General features: G+C 44.6%; 1 long non-coding RNA gene across 1 annotated transcript; it reads left to right on the top strand.

Annotated features, from left to right (window-relative positions):
• Nucleotides 1-2,088: 2,088 nt before the first annotated feature.
• Nucleotides 2,089-15,494, top strand: LOC117530106. The gene is made up of 3 exons (XR_004566184.1): nucleotides 2,089-2,099; nucleotides 5,809-5,810; nucleotides 15,394-15,494. It is a non-coding gene; the product is annotated as an uncharacterized LOC117530106 (long non-coding RNA).
• The last annotated feature ends 211 nt before the right edge of the window (nucleotides 15,495-15,705 follow it).

Consider the following 15,705-nt stretch of genomic DNA (forward strand, 5'->3'; position numbering starts at 1 on the left):
GTACAGGCCTGGATATAGTCCCGGACGTCTGCCTCCAGGGACGCCCACCAGAAGCGCTGCCGGACAACTGCCACGGTTCTTCGCACCCCTGGATGACAGGAGAGCTTAGAGCCGTGACAGAAGTCCAGGACTGCAGCCCTTGCCTCTGGTGGGACGTAAAGTCTGTTCTTTGGTCCAGTCCCGGGGTCCGGGCTTCGTGCCAGGGCCTCCCGGACGGTTCTCTCTACGTCCCAGGTGAGGGTGGCCACGATAGTGGACTCCGGGATGATGGGTTCCGGTGGATCCGACAACTCCGTTTTGACCTCGTCTTCGTGTACCCGGGACAAGGCATCCGATTTCTGGTTCTTGGTCCCGGGCCGGTAGGTGATGCGGAAGTCAAAACGGCCGAAGAACAGTGACCAGCTGGCTTGCCTGGGATTCAGCCGCTTGGCGGTCCTGATATATTCCAGGTTCCGGTGGTCAGTGAAAACCGTGAATGGCACGGACGTTCCCTCCAACAGATGTCTCCACTCTTCAAGAGCCTCTTTCACCGCAAGGAGTTCTCGGTTGCCGACGTCATAGTTCCGTTCAGCCGGGGTCAACCTGCGGGAAAAATAGGCACACGGGTGAAGGACCTTATCGGTCTTCCCGCTCTGGGAAAGCACAGCTCCTATCCCTGAGTCCGAGGCGTCCACTTCAACCACTAACTGGCGACTAGGATCGGGCTGCACCAGAACGGGTGCAGACGAGAAGCGCCGTTTCAACTCCTTGAACGCGGCACCCCAACGATCCGACCAGGTGAAGGGGACTTTTGGTGAGGTCAGGGCTGTCAGGGGGCTAACAACCTGACTGTAGCCCTTAATGAACCTCCTGTAGAAATTCGCAAAGCCGAGGAACTGTTGCAGCTTCCTACGGCTTGTGGGTTGGGGCCAGTCTCTCACCGCCGCAACCTTGGTCGGATCAGGAGCGACGGAGTTGGGGGAGATGATGAACCCCAGGAAGGACAAAGAGGTGCGGTGAAACTCACACTTCTCGCCCTTAACAAACAGCCGGTTCTCCAATAACCGCTGCTGGACCTGACGTACAGGTCAGACATGGGTCTCAGGATCCGGAGAAAAGATGAGTATGTCGTCTAAATACACGAAGACGAATCGGTGCAGGAAGTCCCGCAAGACATCATTAACCAATGCTTGGAACGTCGCGGGAGCATTTGTAAGACCGAACGGCATGACCAGGTACTCAAAATGACCTAACGGGGTGTTAAATGCCGTCTTCCACTCGTCTCCCTTCCGGATCCGAACCAGGGGCGTGAACACCGAATCCAACAAGGGTAAGGGGTATCGGTTACGAACCGTGATTTCGTTCAGCACCCTGTAATCGATGCATGGACGTAATCCGGCATCCTTTTTCCCCACAAAAAAGAAACCCGCACCCATCGGGGAGGTGGAATTCCGGATCAACCCGGCAGCCAAAGAGTCCCGGATGTAGGTCTCCATTGATTCGCGTTCAGGTCGTGAGAGGTTGTACAGCCTACTGGACGGGAACTCAACGCTTGGAACCAAATCAATGGCACAATCATACGGGCGGTGCGGGGGAAGGGTGAGTGCCAGATCCTTGCTGAACACCTCCGCAAGGTCATGGTACTGCACCGGCACCGTCCCTAGATTGGGCGGGGCTCTGACCTCCTCCCTGGCCTGGAAACCGGGAGGAACCGAGGAACCTAAACATACCCGATGGCAGGTCTCGCTCCACTGAACCACTACCCCGGACGGCCAATCGATCCGGGGATTGTGTTTCAACATCCAGGGAAAACCTAAAATCACACGGGAGGTGGCCGGAGTCACGAAAAACTCGATTTCCTCCCGGTGATTCCCCGACACCACCAGAGTTACTGGTGGTGTCTTGTGAGTGATTGGAGGGAGTAGGGAGCCATCTAGCGCCCGTACCTGCACAGGCGAGGTAAGCGCCACCAGAGGGAGCCCTATCTCCCTAGCCCATTTGCTATCTAGCAAATTCCCTTCTGAGCCCGTGTCCACCAGTGCTGGGGCCTTCAGGGTTAAATCCTCATAAAGGATTGTAACTGGGAGTCGTGTGGCGATGTGGGTGTGTCCCACGTGAACGTCTCGGCCCACCCCTAGCCCAGTTTCTAGGGGCGGGCGTTGGTGTTTAACCGCTCGGGGCAGTCCCTTACTTGATGCTCAATCGAGCCACAAACAAAACACGCCCCGCGGGCCAGCCTCCTTTGTGTGACCGGTGCCCTAAATGTTGCCCTACTCGTGTCCATAGCTTCGTCAGCAGGGGGGGGCTGCAACCGCACGGAGCGCAGGGGCCGTGGAGCGTGGGGAGGGCGGAACGCGGTCGGAACCGGAAGGGAGAGGGACGACGCGTGCCTGGCCACGCCCTTCGTCTCGTTCCCGACGGCGCTCATTTAACCGATTGTCTAAACGTATAACAAGATCGATAAGCCCATCTAAATCCCGCGGTTCGTCCTTAGCCACCAGGTGCTCCTTGAGGACCAATGACAGTCCGTTTACGAAGGCGGCGCGGAGGGCAGCGCTATTCCAGCCGGACCTCGCAGCCGCGATGCGGAAGTCGACTGCATAGGCAGCTGCGCTCCGGCGCCCCTGTCTCATTGACAGCAGCACGGCTGAAGCGGTCTCTCCTCTATTAGGGTGATCGAACACCGTTCTGAGCTCCCTCACAAACCCATCATATGTCAGAAGGAGCCGTGAACTTTGCTCCCAGAGCGCTGTAGCCCAAGCGCGTGCCTCACCACGAAGCAGATTTATCACATAAGCTACTTTGCTAGCGTCAGTCGCGTACATGACGGGACGCTGTGCGAAGATGAGCGAACACTGCAAAAGAAAATCCACGCACGTCTCCACACAGCCTCCGTACGGCTCTGGGGGGCTTATGTATGCTTCAGGGGAAGGTGGGAGGGGTCGTTGGACAACCAGTGGAACGTCGTTGTTACGCACAGGTTCTACGGGAGGGAGAGCCGCAGCGGCGCCCGGAGGGCGTGCTTCCACCTGCGCGGCGAGAGCCTCCACCCTGCGGTTCAGGAGGACGTTCTGCTCGGTCATCAAATCTAACCGAGTCGTGAAAGCGGTGAGGATCCGCTGCAACTCACCGATTACCCCTCCTGCAGACGCCTGTGCGCCTTGTTCTTCCACTGGCCGTTCAACAGCCTGTTGACGCCCCTCGGGATCCATGACGCTGGCCGAGATATCCTGTTGGGAAAGTGTAGGAACACGGACCCACAACAGGGGGCGCAAATGAACGGACAATGGAGTAAGTCAAATAACAACGCTTTACTGTTGTGAATGTGCACAACAAATACAACCAATCACAGAAATGGACAACAGTCAATTCACAAAAGTGTCGTGTGGGCAGGCTCGAAGATAGGAGACGCCTCTCCAAGGTAAGACCGGAACCACACGGCTTCCTCCGCCACAGGACCCCGGGAATACTGGAGCTGCCAAGTCCCGAACTCCCAGGTGGCCACTGCCTCCGCGTGTCGGACCTGGTACTGCTGGCGAGGAAACAAAGTACAGTCAGATGGGGGCGCGTTTGCACCCAGGACTCCGAACAGCAGGAAAGTTACCTCCACCTCTCGTTGGAACAGTAATCCAAATAACTAGCTCAATCCAAAAAGATACACTCTGTTAGCGTCAATACGTTACCTCTCCGGTAAAAACGATATCTCTGCAATGAGGTGGAGATGCCGTCCTGCTGATATACCCCACTGATGATTGCCGTCAGCTGTCTCAGGTGATGGGTGACAGCTGTCACCGAGGCTGCTCCCGTGAGGCGGCGGCGCCCTCTGGTGCCTGGAGCCCGCACTCCAGGCAGGGCGCCCTCTGGTGGTGGTGGGCCAGCAGTACCTCCTCTTCAGCGGCCCACACAACACTGCACATCATGTATATGTTTGACTAAAAATATAGTTGTTACTGAAATAAATCACCTTTTTAACTGCTATCTCTGGTGTGTCTTTTGCATTGGTGCATCCTAAAAGTCAGTTCCTGTGATTTTTTTTTTTTTAATCTAAGACAATGAGTTCCAGTATAGTTCAACATTTGTTTTTGATAGACAAAGGAAATGTCAGTGGCCCATAAACACTCCCTGAGGCACACCGACACAAATACATAATACTGTAATCAATTGGTCAAATAAATAATTCTCTCTGCAGCTTTTCCACTAAAGCAGATGAGCAGGATTCAAACCATCTGATAGTTCTTGTTTCCCTCATCATGCCCTCTGGTTTCGAGGCAAGTGTTTATTTCAGTTGTGAGCACATCTACACTAACAGACCTACAAGAAGACTTGTGTAGTGTCATCTTTAGCACTCAGGTGGAACCAATCTAATGTTGTTGTGATCCTGTGTCAGTCTGCAGAAGTAATTATCACTCACACTTCAAATGTCTGCAGCGCATTTCAAGTAGAATTTAGCAGTGATTTGTCAAACTAATGTTGGAGTTGGGATTTATAACCTTTGCCTGTTATGTTCACCGTTTGTGGAATGATGTGTGTAACGTCCAGGAGCATCATCCAATCAACAGAAGTTGTAAACACATCCCCATTTTTTTGATATATCTCCAAAGACATTCCTACAACAGGAATGAGCTGCTCATCCACAACTGACTTGTATTGACTTAGTGGAAAATGACATCACCAATAATGTATCATTTTAAAAAGTTTCTTTCCATTTACTGAGGTAAACGTGTTCATGTATGTCCACAGGGATCCTCTTCATACTCCTGCACACTTCTAATGTTATTTTTGCCTATTCAGTAGCAACGAGAAGCGGTTTACTGTGATTTTTTTAGCTTGCCCCTCTGACTTACATTGTACAGGTCTTTAGCTTGTGACAGTGTCAGCCAGGGGCGTAGCACCAAATTCTGGGCGCTAGGTACTAGCCATATTGAAGACACCCCCCCCCCCCCCCCCCACACACACACACTGTTATGTTCTTTTTTATGAATGCAAACACCAAATTTCTAATGCGTAGTCATACCAGGTCAAAATCATGTATACCTTAGATCACACCTGGGAGTCAGAACCCGTTTTAAAGTTGGGGGAGCAATATTGAGTTGGGGGGGTCTGGGGGACCAAATTGCACCATTTTCTAGAAAAATAGTGCATTCCCGTCTGTTAAAATGCACAGGAATGCACCAAATTGCACCATTTTTCTAGAAAATGGTGCAATTTGGTCCCCCAGACCCCCAACTCCATATAGCTAGCTTTCAAGCTCACCTCTCTTTTCAAAGAATTTGGTTAGCAGCTGCTTTCCCTCATTTAGTTTTCTTTCCCTGTCCTTTTTTCTCTTCTTTTTTAAATACGGACTTTGATTTTTTAGGAAAGACATATTTTATTTCAGCCTAGGGCTGCAACTAATGATTATTTTACTAATCAGTTCATCGGTCGATTATTTTTTTCGATTAATCGTGTTGTGTTTTTTTTACTTACATGTGAGTTTTGCCATTATTTCTTTGAGTTATTATTAAAAGGCCTTTATCACACAACATCAACGTTTGACCTTGTAACAAAGTTATGTTATATTCTCGTCAAAAACATACCTGGAGTAGTGTTTTGTTTTATTTTGCACATACATACATCACTGACACACCACAAAGAGATTTCCATCAGGTTTAGATGCCAACAGAAACTATCTCAACCACTGACAACATATTACAGCAAGAGTCCACAAAAGTATTTTAAAGGCCTGACGAAAGTGTAATATGTTATATTTAATAAGATATTTTCATGAAAAAAGACACGAATGTGCAGTTTACTGCATTTTATTTTTTCTTGTGTAAAAACACAACTTAGATGTGACAGGCTGGAATGGCTGGACACAAATGCAGGGCTCACAAAGATAGCTCTTGTTGCAGACGGGTTTTAATGAAAGAAGCAGAGGTCGGTACACGGGAAGGCAGTCCAGAACACACAGCAGCAGTACAATAATCATCAGGCTTAATCGTGGTCGAAACAAGCAGGCAGGACAAGGAAACATGGGCACAAGAGCTGGATAGAAGGCACAGGGCGCATCAATCTGGCGAGGAACAGACGCAAGCCGTGAGCATATATACTCCTGAGACCTAATCAGGAAATCTAGGACAGGTGTGCATGGAAAGAGCCGGAAACAAGGCGTGGCCAGAGACAGAGTGCAAAAAAAAAAAAAAAAAACAGTAGACACCTTCCACAAGGAAAAGCACACATGAACAAAGCTAAGCAGAAAACCAACCCCCCCCCCCCCCGTCAGACCCGACAAGATGTGGTTTGACTGAAACAAATTGTCAATAAACTTAATAAAACAGGGATGAAGTGGAGGTTTAAGAGTCACTGGGTGTTCACAGGAAACAGTTATTTCTATATTTATGTATGTTCATTGTTAGTTGGTTTAATCTTTTCTGTTTTGTTTTATCAGATTTTTTTTGTCCGTTTCTCTAAAACTGTATTGTGGCATTATTAGTTATTATTACTATTATTGTTGTTGTTTCTATTATTATTATTATTGATATATAAATAAAAATAAATGAATAAAATATTACAATTTGTAATACATTTGACTCTTTTACGACAACAAACGCTGAGCCATGAATTATTATACAGAAAACAAATGTGCTGACAGCTGCAACAGCTTAATGCTAACTTTAACATTGAACACACCATAGATATGCTAACGCGTTAGCATCGGTCCCGTTTTTAAGTTACAAAATACATCTACCAACTGTTTCAGAAGACCATAATAGATCAGATTAACATAAAAAGGTAAATGTTACTCACAGACATATGCTCTTTGGGGGTTTAGTGGGGAAAAATTAAGATTAAGCGAAATAAAACGCTGAGTCAACAAAGCACTAGATCGAAGCACTGCTTCGATCTGTGAATCACTGCTTCAATCTGTGAGTCACTGCTTCACTTGGTTCAAGGTTCAAAGCAAAGCCGAGCTGCAGAAACGGTTGATTTATATGGAACAAATGAAACATTTGCAGTAAAACAAAGTTATTTAATAACTAATTGATGACTAAATTAGTTGACAACTATTTTAATAATCAATTAAATCGATTAGTTGTTTCAGCACTACTAAACACCTCTTTCTGTCAGCTCCCTTTTGGGATGTGTGTGTGTGTGTGGGGGGGGGGGTGTCGCCTGTGCGCCTGGACTAAACCATTGTACAAATGTGCAGGGGTGGGAAGGGCCCTCAGAGATCTTTCAATATTATTGTTAGAGCAGAATTATATTTTGCAACATTTATACATTCATTCTAATTATGTTCTTTTACAACATGAATTGTATGGACATTAATAACGTGCAACACAAAAATGTATTTAATGCCAGTTTTTTGTGCCCCCCCACCTCCCATGCTCTGGGCCCTGGGTACATTGTACCCTTTACCCCCCCCCAGTCCGATGCCCCTGGCAGCACTTCAAATCAATACTGGGCTGATTATCATAGTTTTTGTCTTGAGTGAAAAGCTGAACCCCAAAAAACACCTTTAAAAAAAACATCTTGAAAAATGCAGGAGCGCCTCTTTAAAAGAACACATAATGAAGACAAACTGTTGCATCTGGTGAGACGCACCAGATCCAAAGAGCAGCTGTGTTTTGCCTATAAAATATCTCATAGACGTGTCTACCACCTGCTGGTTGCTTACTGGATACTTTATAATTTGTTTGTGTCTTGAACACTGGACACATCGCGTGCTTGTCGCTCTGCTCCGCCAAGCTAACAAGCTAGCAGTCAAGGGGAGAAACATGATTCCCACTGTTTGGGCAAATTCAGAGTGACATAGATAACACAATAGAAAAATAAAACTGGAACTAAACAATAGATAGAACGTGTGGCTGAGGAAGGTGCCAAAACGTGTCTTGCTCCCTAAAAGGCACTTCAATAGTTGCACGCATTTAACCTCCGCACTGCTGTGCAATTCGTCACGACAGTACAACCTGCTGTGTTCTGTTGGATGTTGCACTTTGTGCCACTGGATGATGTGTTATATAAAATAATTATTTCATAGCGGATTCATCATTTGCTCCCAGAATTTGGCTGTTGACACTATCTCTAATTGCTCCGGAATCACAGAGGAATTTTCTACAGCTGCAGCTGTTCTCATGCACTTCATGAGGTGGAGAATGCATTTGGAATCATCTCAAAGGTAATTATGCATATATGCATAATATATTGTAATAGCTTAGTAAAACAGTTGCATTTTCAGTCCTTCTTATGAGTATCTGTAAAATTATGTTTATTATAGATTTAACATCTCGTCATAATCGTTCAGATGAGTTACGCTGTGATGTGCAGCTCAATGACTCACAGCGACACAGTGTTTTTAAATTGTTTGCACAATGTTCATGTGTAGTTCAAAAATTTAACGCGTGCCAGAGATTTTGAACAATTCAAAATTTTCTTTGCCCACTTGCACTCAATGTCAGCACACAGTTTACAACGTGTTTACTCTCTTGCACGGCAGATTGAGTGCCAGTGCACGGACCAAATTTGTGCAAGTGTCAAGGCGCCTTAACTTTATACTACTCCGGAATGTTTTTTGCTGTTAAAAGCAAGACATCTGTGCTAAATGAAGCATCAGTAATCACCAACTGATTTGAAACAATGCTTTGAAACATTCTAATTGATTAGAATTGTAAATGAAGTGACTTAACTGGGATTTCACATTTCAAGGCGACAGCACAGGTTCTGTATGTGCCCCATCATGTACATTGCTTGAACTTCTTTCAAACCCCCCAAAGAAGATATGAGGACACAAAGTTATAGATGTTGTAAGAGTTATAATTGTGAATGACTGACTGAGTAGATGACAAAACAGTTGTTGTGCCTAGAACGGGGCCTTAACCATCCGAACTTCACCATCCTGCTGAAAATATTCTGAATTATACAGTTATGTGAAATATGTGATGCCCTTTTAACTCACAGATCACATTCCAGATTGTGGGTTCCAAACCCATTAACATGCTGTGAGCAGCTCCTCTCTGTTCTTGTGATCACAGGGAGGTGCGGTGTAATGGGCATGTAGGTGGGAGAAAGTGACACCGGGATGAGATCTGATCCTCGAGCGAGGCAGCGGAGCTGTAAGGAGCACCTGCCTGTAGTTACTCTCCAAAGTGTTCTGCTGGCCGGGGCGGCAAAGAACAAGCTGGTAAAGAATGTGCAGTGTTAATGTGTGGGAAGATTCCCGGGATGTCCTGGAATTCTTTGTGCAATTTGTTGACCAAAGTGTTGCTGGCACTTACCGAGAAGGTAAGATAAATGAAAACTAATAGTTTGATAGTGAATGCAGAGAAGCTCTTTGCCTGTAATTCCACCAACTACTGTGCACAAACTCTCTTTACACTTTGAATGAAACATCCCTCTTCCCGTACAGTTAGAAAACCAACCATGGTCCACTTAAAGTCTAGAATATGTCATGAGAAAGGAGCCAAGGACATAATAAAATCATCTGCATTTATTACCTCCACCAAGGAGGTTATGTTTATTACCTCCGCCAAGGACGTTATGTTTTCACCGGTGTTTGTCTGTCTGATAGCAGGATAACTCAAAAGGTTTTGAATGCATTTGAACCAAATTTGGTTGAATAAAGGGAAATATGTCCAGGATCAATCAATTAAAATTTAGTGGTGATCCAGATTAAACTCTGGAATATAGCATAATGTATTAGTTTGCCCTTTTGTGAATCCACATCCTTCGATATTGATTTGTTGCGTGGCAGAGGAATGCACGCTACCGAGAGCTCTTCTAGTTTATTTATTTATTTGTCTGTCTGTCTGTCTGTTAGCAGGACTACGTCAAAACTACTGCAAGAATTTTGAGGAAATTTTCACCATAGATACATATTCGGCCATGGAAGAAACCATTAAATTTTGGAGGTGATCCGGACCTGAATCCAGATTCTGGATCAAGATTTCACTTGGCTTTGAAGGATTTCTTCAAAACTGCTTCACGTATTTTCACCAAATTTTCACCACACATAGATATTATGGCATGGAAGACTCCACTGAATTTTGGAGGTGATCTGGCTCCAGATTAGTGGACGTTAGAAATCTCTGATTGCTCTTGTTCCTTTATTTTGTTGTCTTGCATCTACTGTTAAGGTTAAAGTTTGTTTGCTAGTTATCACGAGTATTAGATCCTTGCTGTCACTTCGAGTCTGTTGGATCTTCACCGCAGTGGAGACACAACAGTAGAAAAGGCCAATTACTGCGCCCTTCTTATAAACCTGGAGAGTAGGTCAAGTTCTTCTGGTATAAACTCGCATTTTGTTATTTTAAGGGAAGAAACCTCAAGCAGACCAGACTTAGTGGGTTGGCCGTCTGCTTTGACCAGTCTATCAAGACAGAACAGAAGGCACAAAACAAGAGTGAATAAGTTCAGTCCACACCAAGTAGACCACCCAGTGATCCCAAGACATCCATCCACATGTAGAGCAGCATCCAAGGGAGTAGAGGGGGTCTGTCCAGGGCAGGGACCCAACCTTGGCCCCACAGACAGCCAGGGAAAGTCCAACAACTCCAAAATACCCCCCCCCCCCCCAAAAAAAGGGTTAATATCGAGAAAACATTACTACTTTAACATCAAGTTAATATTTATTTAGCATCCTCACCAACAAGAGAATCCTATACTCAACCCTTTCAAAAAATTCAGAATTTGATGAGAATAAAAATAGGGGGTTTTGCTAAAGTGAAAGGCTGATCCACATACGATGGAACCCAGGAACACATATGGGGGCATTCTGCACAGCCTGTTTAAACCTGTGAGACTCAACATACACGTGGTTGGGTTAAGACAGTCCTTTGATTCCCTGTAAGCTCTCTGGGATGTTTTCAACCAGAAGACTGCTAAAGTGGACTGATGTCCAAGCAAGTAACAAAGGACACGGTTTGGCATAATTCATAATATAACTTGATAAGTGGCTGATAACGGTTATTGTATAATTCAATACACCATAAAAATGTAAGTGCATCCTAATTTCAGATTAATCCAAGACAACAGGGTGATCTGACGTAAAGTTATTTGTTTTTTAGTTACGTTGGAATATGTAATTTTAACTAAACACCATGGCTTTCAAGATCCAGTAAAAAATAAAGATGAGCCACACAATGATAACATAAAACGTAATGTTACTATTACGTAGCTACAACAGTAAGCTGACCCATTACTAGCAACTGTCTGGTAATAATGTAGCCGACACACTGCAAAGCCTAAATCATTAAAGAAGTCAACATAAACAAGTTTAGATGATGGTACATTTTCCAAACATATATTCTAGACTTTAGTTAAAAGGATACACTGTATGTGACTGACTTAATATTTAATTTCTTGATTTTTTTTTTTCCTTTTTTAGCTGTTGTTTGGTAGTAGTACCATGTGCACAATGGCACCAATGGCAATCTGACATTTGATTCACCTTTAGTTGACCTTGCCAGGGTAATTCTGGAATCCACCAAAGCGTGTGCCACAACTGGGCCAAATAAGGTTGAACATTCAAATTTCTTGGCCTTTGCCAAAATGTTTTTTAATTTTTTTACAGGAATGTCGGGGTCAAAGTTGAGTGACATGCCAAGTCTGGTAGAAATCAACCAAAGGACCTGGGAACAGAAGGCCAGCATACAAACAGGCCAGCATGACCTTCACCCCAATGAATAACCTTTGGCAAATTTGAAATTTGACAATTTCAGAATTACCTACATGTGTGCACCAAGTGTGGTGGAAATTGAAAAAAAAAAATCACAATTTTGACCTTTGATCCTAAGGATTAAAAGCAGTTCTGGGGTTGGAAACATGGAATGGCAGCACTGGGTTGGTAACACAGAGTGTAACACTGAGAAACACCACGGGAGAGCAGGCAATGAAGCCAGACCATCTGACGAGGAGGTAACACATTGTGACAGGTTCTAAAGTGCAAAGTGGAAGTGCAAAGACACGTGAACCTGGAAACAAATGAACAGGAAGTAAAACCACAGGGAGAACGCAAAATTTGGTGATGATCCGGATTAAACTCTGGAATATAGCATAATTTATTAGTTTGCCCTTTTGTGAATCCACATCCTTCGATATTGATATGTGGCGTGGCAGAGGGATGCGCTCTACTGAGTGTCCTTCTAGTTAGTTCATGCACTTGAATCAAATTTTTTGTTGTGGTGTTGTTAGGTTTTTTTTCCCCCAACTTTTTCAGTTTCTAAATTCTTTTTCAGATAGTTTTCACAGAACATTGGTTATCTCTGCTATGCATAATTTGGTTCAGAGATGTTTTTTCTTGTGCAAAGCAGCAGTGAGCCTGAGGGCATGTTCGTTTTCCCAACCATCCCTGTTTGAGAAGTGGTGTGTGTAGGATGAGTCAGTGTAAATGTGAAAGTTTGGAATGTGAATCTTGATAAATGTTTCTGTATGTTTGTATTTTTTTTCTGTCTCCTATTTTTCTTTCTGTTTAAACTCTGCAGTGGGTATGTGCCTCTCACTTCACTGTCACTCCACTCGGGATGCAATCTAACAATCTCCGGGACAGGAGACACACTTTTAGGTGTTAGGGAGTGACGTCTACTGACTACTATTGCAGCGCAACTCCTGCTGGCCTTTGTCACATCTGTTTATTCTAATTATCCCTCACACATAGGAAATTTCAATTTGTACGCTTCACTTTGTCGGATTTTGAGGATTACGTCAAAACTACTTAACGGAATTTCACCAAATTTTCACCACAAATTGGTGCTAGGCCTTGGAAGAGTCCATTAAATTTTGGAAGTGATCTGGATCCAGATCTGCATTCACTTTGTAGACTTTTAAGGATTATGTCAAAACTAATTCACAGATACGACATCATGATGTAAAACAAAGATCAGAAAGACACTATCTTGTTTCTACTTGTGAATTAAATATCAGATTGCAACATCTTGATCAGTCAAACTGTTCTGGAACCAGAGCAGCGCCAAATGATAAAATGATATTATACATGGCTGCTGTGTGCTCACGCAGGAGAAGCAAAGCCAGCGAGCTGCGGATGTATTTCAGGGTCTGTGTTATCTGTTTTTATCTGTTTTATCGCATATGTTTTTATCTGTTTATTGTTCTTAAATGTTGTTATATGTTACTGTATCTTTATGTGCTGCTCTAACTTAATTGCCCTTGTGGGATTAATAAAGTTGTTTGAACAAGCTCTCTCAGCTTGGTGTGCCCGACTCCACCTGTAGGTGGATCACTGACTTCCTCTCTAACAGAAGGCAGCACGTGAAGCTGAGGGAGCACATCTCCAACACATGATCCATCAGTATCGGTGCCGCAGGCCGAACTGTCTGCGACACCAATAGTAAAAATTGGTCTGCCCTCCCTTCACTGCTCATGCATCATTTGGGACCACAGCAGCACATCTGAGACTGACTCTCTACACCCAAAGTGATCAAAGGGAATAATGTGATTATTAACCATCAGATGACAAAGTAAAACTTCTTAAATCATTCTAAAGTCAGTTTTAAGCAGAAACAAGGCAATAATCACCTCATTTTGCTACTGACGCACTGAAATACATAGGAGCAGCAGCACGTCAAACGTCTGCCGTGCTGCTGTGGCGCTTTGATTGGTCTGCCGTCTATTAGTACGAAATAATGCTGAATTTATGTGGAAATGCTTGTTGTACAAAAGGCTGCGTTCTCTCCCCTCTGCCATTCTCCCTGTACACCGACAGCTGCACCACTAGCCACCAGGCTGTAAAGCTCCTCAAGTTCACACATGATACAACCCTCACTGGACTCATCTGCCTACAGACAGGAGATTGATCACCTGGTGTCCTGGTGCAAACAGACAATCTGGGGCTCAGTGGCCTCAAGACAGTGGAGATGGTTGTTGACTTCAGAAAGAACCCGGTCCCAGCCAACCCCATCACTCATGACCTCCAGTGGGAGCTGAACATCAGCTCTCTCACCAAGAGAGCACAACAGAGGATGTACTTTCTGCTAAGGAAGCTAAGGAAGTTCAGCCTGCCAAAAACAATGATGGTGAACTTCTACACTGGCATCATTGAGTCCATCATCTCCTTCTCCATCACCGTCTGGTATGCTGCTGCCACTGCTAAGCACAGAAGCAGACTGCAGTGTATCATTCACACAGCAGAGAAGGTGATCAACTGCAATCTGCCATCCCTACAGGACCTGTACACCTCCAGGGCCCTGAGTCAAGCAAGGAAGATAGCGGTTGATCCCTCTCACCCAGGACCCAAACTTTTCATCATCCTCCCCTCTGGCAGAGGGCTGAGGTCCATCAGGACTAAAACCTCAAGACACAAAAACAGCTTATTTCTGTCCACAGATAGATGTATAAATAATGCCAGAGACCCCTATTTATCCTGCCCCCCCCCCACTCCTACAAAGTACAGATTGATCATCCCTGCACTGAAAGGTGCTGTACATCTGCATGCCTTTGCACAGCCCCATTCCATTATATCTATTTGACAGTAAACTTAGCTTTGCCCATTTGTCTATTTGACTCCTTTACTTCTTACAGAAGTATTTTTTCTTTTCTTTTTATTGTTGTTTATGCATGTATTACTTCTTACAGAAGTATTTTATTTTATTGGTGTTTATGCACCAGTGACACCAGATCAGATTCCTTGTATGTGCGAACTTACTTGCCAATAAATTTGATTCTGATTCTGACTGAAGTTGAAGTTGAGATGTATTTGTACATCGCAGGTCACAAAGCAGCCGGAGCCAGAAATACATTTGTTGGCCAACCTTGGAAAATTCATGCAATAATAATAATAATAATAATAATAATAATAACGTACTCCTGAAATACCTATATGTGGGTTAGGGCTGTTCATGTTATATAGTGAAAATATAAAAGTTGTGAGAGACATCGGGCCACATGTTTTTGTTCCATTTGGGGTTTTATAGGTGCAGACCAAAGACCCAGAGTGACACATTTTCCTCCGCTGGCAAGGCAACGTCACCCTAATGGGAGAAGACTCTGATGCCAGTATTTTTCTTTTACAGGTACATGTGATGGTTTCTAATTACAAAAAGTGGTGGTTGATTGGTCACTCAGAGGAGAACATTACTGGATTACTACATTGCATTGTGGGGGACCCCTAAACAATGTCCGATTACAATAAAATTTGGCACAGACCATTTATTTTATTAGTGGAACAAGAACAACATGTGGCCCAAAAGATTTTGTAACATTTGACATTCTGAACAGGTCTAATGTGGGTGGGAGAATTCAGGGTGATGGGATTGCTATCCCAGTGGTCATTGGGCAAGAGGCAGTATGCACCCCAGCCAGTCTATCACAGGGCTGGATATACACATACACAGTCAATTTCAAGTCACCACTTCAACTAACCTGCATGTTTTTGAAAGTTGTTAGAAACCAGAGCACCCAGATGGAACCCACGCAAACAAGGAGAGAACATACAAACTCTATACAGAATGGACCAGGTGGGAAGAAACCCCAAGACCTTCTTGCTGTGAGGCAACAGCACTAACCACTAAGTCACCCTGCTGCCCAACTTCTATTTTAGTGAATATAAATATTACTTTTACCCCATATGATAAAATCTATGACTAAAATTGTTGATATATAATCATCCAAGCATTTTCTATACCCACGTACTCCAATTAAGGGTCATGGGGGGCTGCAGCCTATCCTAGCAGTCATAGGGAAGCAGTCAGAGGCAGGGAACATCCTGGTCAGGATGCCAGTCTGTCACAGGACCAC

The sequence above is a fragment of the Thalassophryne amazonica genome, chromosome 17 (genome assembly GCF_902500255.1).
Source record: "Thalassophryne amazonica chromosome 17, fThaAma1.1, whole genome shotgun sequence".
Lineage (NCBI taxonomy): Eukaryota > Metazoa > Chordata > Actinopteri > Batrachoidiformes > Batrachoididae > Thalassophryne > Thalassophryne amazonica.